Source organism: Oncorhynchus keta, unplaced genomic scaffold (genome assembly GCF_023373465.1).
Source record: "Oncorhynchus keta strain PuntledgeMale-10-30-2019 unplaced genomic scaffold, Oket_V2 Un_contig_17543_pilon_pilon, whole genome shotgun sequence".
In the NCBI taxonomy this organism is placed as follows: domain Eukaryota; kingdom Metazoa; phylum Chordata; class Actinopteri; order Salmoniformes; family Salmonidae; genus Oncorhynchus; species Oncorhynchus keta.
Window position 1 is genome coordinate 128,311 of NW_026280479.1, and position 3,561 is coordinate 131,871.

Here is a 3,561-nt window from a genome sequence, read left to right on the forward strand (position 1 = left end):
TTATTTAACCAGGTAGGCAAGTTGAGAACACCTTTATTTAACCAGGTAGGCCAGTTGAGAACACCTTTATTTAACCAGGTAGGCCAGTTGAGAACAAGTTCTCATTTACAATTGCGACCTGGCCAAGATAAAGCAAAGCAGTTCGACAGATACAACGACACAGAGTTACACATGGAGTAAAACAAACATACAGTCAATAATACAGTATAAACAAGTCTACATACGATGTGAGCAAATGAGGTGAGATAAGGGAGGTAAAGGCAAAAAAAGGCCATGGTGGCAAAGTAAATACAATATAGCAAGTAAAACACTGGAATGATAGATTTGCATTGGTAGAATGTGCAAAGTAGAAATAAAAATAATGGCGAGCAAAGTAGCAAAATAAATAACCGTAGGGAAAGAGGTAGTTGTTTGTGCTAAATTATAGACATGGCATCTCTTCATTGTGTTATAACAAGACATGGGGCGGCAGGGTAGTCTAGTGGTTAGAGTGTTGGACTAGTAACCAGCAGGTAGCCTAGTGGTTAGAGTGTTGGACTAGTAACCAGCAAGTAGTCTAGTGGATAGAGTGTTGGACTAGTAACCAGCAGGTAGCCTAGTGGTTAGAGTGTTGGACTAGTAACCAGCAGGTAGTCTAGTGGTTAGAGTGTTGGACTAGTAACCAGCAGGTAGTCTAGTGGTTAGAGTGTTGGACTAGTAACCAGCAGGTAGCCTAGTGGTTAGAGTGTTGGACTAATAACCAGCAGGTAGCCTAGTGGTTAGAGTGTTGGACTAGTAACCAGCAGGTAGCCTAGTGGTTAGAGTGTTGGGCCAGTAACCAGCAGGTAGCCTAGTGGTTAGAGTGTTGGACTAGTAACCAGCAGGTAGCCTAGTGGTTAGAGTGTTGGGCCAGTAACCAGCAGGTAGTCTAGTGGTTAGAGTGTTGGACTAGTAACCAGCAGGTAGTCTACTGGTTAGAGTGTTGGACTAGTAACCAGCAGGTAGCCTAGTGGTTAGAGTGTTGGACTAGTAACCAGCAGGTAGCCTAGTGGTTACAGTGTTGGACTAGTAACCAGCAAGTAGTCTAGTGGATAGAGTGTTGGACTAGTAACCAGCAGGTAGTCTAGTGGTTAGAGTGTTGGACTAGTAACCAGCAGGTAGTCTAGTGGTTAGAGTGTTGGACTAGTAACCAGGTAGCCTAGTGGTTAGGTAACCAGCAGGTAGCCTAGTGGTTAGAGTGTTGGACTAGTAAATAGCCTAGTGGTTAGAGTGTTGGGCCAGTAACCAGCAGGTAGCCTAGTGGTTAGAGTGTTGGACTAGTAACCAGCAGGTAGCCTAGTGGTTAGAGTGTTAACCAGCAGGTAGTCTAGTGGTTAGAGTGTTGGACTAGTAACCAGCAGGTAGTCTAGTGGTTAGAGTGTTGGACTAGTAACCAGCAGGTAGCCTAGTGGTTAGAGTGTTGGGCCAGTAACCAGCAGGTAGCCTAGTGGTTAGAGTGTTGGACTAGTAACCAGCAGGTAGCCTAGTGGTTAGAGTGTTGGACTAGTAACCAGCAGGTAGCCTAGTGGTTAGAGTGTTGGACTAGTAACCAGCAGGTAGCCTAGTGGTTAGAGTGTTGGACTAGTAACCAGCAGGTAGTCTAGTGGTTAGAGTGTTGGACTAGTAACCAGCAGGTAGCCTAGTGGTTAGAGTGTTGGACTAGTAACCAGCAGGTACTTCTGTAGCTCAGTTGGTAGAGCATGGCGCTTGTAACGCCAGGGTAGTGGGTTCGATTCCCGGGACCACCCATACGTAGAATGTATGCACACATGACTGTAAGTCGCTTTGGATAAAAGCGTCTGCTAAATGGCATATATTATTATTATATTATTAGTGGTTACAGTGTTGGACTAGTAACCAGCAGGTAGCCTAGTGGTTAGAGTGTTGGACTAGTAACCAGCAGGTAGCCTAGTGGTTAGAGTGTTGGACTAGTAACCAGCAGGTAGTCTAGTGGTTAGAGTGTTGGACTAGTAACCAGCAGGTAGCCTAGTGGTTACAGTGTTGGACTAGTAACCAGCAGGTAGTCTAGTGGTTAGAGTGTTGGACTAGTAACCAGCAGGTAGCCTAGTGGTTAGAGTGTTGGACTAGTAACCAGCAGGTAGCCTAGTGGTTAGAGTGTTGGACTAGTAACCAGCAGGTAGCCTAGTGGTTACAGTGTTGGACTAGTAACCAGCAGGTAGCCTAGTGTTTAGAGTGTTGGACTAGTAACCAGCAGGTAGCCTAGTGGTTAGAGTGTTGGACTAGTAACCAGCAGGTAGCCTAGTGGTTAGAGTGTTGGACTAGTAACCAGCAGGTAGCCTAGTGGTTAGAGTGTTGGACTAGTAACCAGCAGGTAGCCTAGTGGTTAGAGTGTTGGACTAGTAACCAGCAGGTAGCCTAGTGGTTAGAGTGTTGGGTCAGTAACCAGCAGGTAGCCTAGTGGTTAGAGTGTTGGACTAGTAACCAGCAGGTAGCCTAGTGGTTAGAGCGTTGGACTAGTAACCAGCAGGTAGCCTAGTGGTTAGAGTGTTGGACTAGTAACCAGCAGGTAGCCTAGTGGTTAGAGTGTTGGACTAGTAACCAGCAGGTAGCCTAGTGGTTAGAGTGTTGGTTAGAGTGTTGGGCCAGTAACCAGCAGGTAGCCTAGTGGTTAGAGTGTTGGACTAGTAACCAGCAGGTAGCCTAGTGGTTACAGTGTTGGACTAGTAACCAGCAAGTAGTCTAGTGGATAGAGTGTTGGACTAGTAACCAGCAGGTAGTCTAGTGGTTAGAGTGTTGGACTAGTAACCAGCAGGTAGTCTAGTGGTTAGAGTGTTGGACTAGTAACCAGCAGGTCGCCTAGTGGTTAGAGCGTTGGACTAGTAACCGGAAGGTTGCAAGTTCAAACCCCCGAGCTGACAAGGTCGGAGATCTGTCGTTCTGCCCCCTGAACAAGGCAGTTAACCCACTGTTCCGAGGCCGTCATTGAAAATAAGAATTTGTTCTTAACTGACTTGCCTAGTTAAAAAAAGGTAAAATACAAAAATAAAATAAAAACATACCCCTAATATGACATGTCATTGTGATGTAGTAGATCAACAACACGATTGGGTGAAAGCATCTCGAGGAGTGTTCTAAAGAGTTCTAAAGAGTTCTAAGAGCTTAGAGAACCTGTCCTGGGCGTTTTCTCTGTCTGTCTTAAGAATGCCAAGCAGATGCTTCAAAACGGGAGGGAACGCCCAATATAAACCCAAACATTTCTGGGAAAACAACGAACCTCTCGAGCCCTGGATTTCCACGGACACAGGACCTCTCTCCTACCGCTTCAGCAAGGCAATATGAAGCGGTGCATTGTGTCCCAAATTGCACCCTAGACCCTATATTTTTTTTTTTTACAAGAGTGCTATGGGCCCTGATCAAAAGTAGTGCACTACATAGGGAATAGGGTGCCATTCCCCATAGGGCCCTGGTCTAAAGTAGTGCACTACATAGGGAATAGGGTGCCATTCCCCATAGGGCGCTGGTCTAAAGTAGTGCACTACATAGGGAATAGGGTGCCATTCCCCATAGGGCCCTGGTCTAAAG

At 46.1% G+C, this 3,561-nt stretch overlaps 1 long non-coding RNA gene across 1 annotated transcript; it reads left to right on the forward strand.

Moving 5' to 3' along the window:
* Window positions 1-570: 570 nt before the first annotated feature.
* On the forward strand, window positions 571-2,607 carry LOC127919805 (uncharacterized). The gene is made up of 3 exons (XR_008104069.1): window positions 571-707; window positions 1,098-1,172; window positions 2,426-2,607. It is a non-coding gene; the product is annotated as an uncharacterized LOC127919805 (long non-coding RNA).
* Window positions 2,608-3,561: the final 954 nt, after the last annotated feature.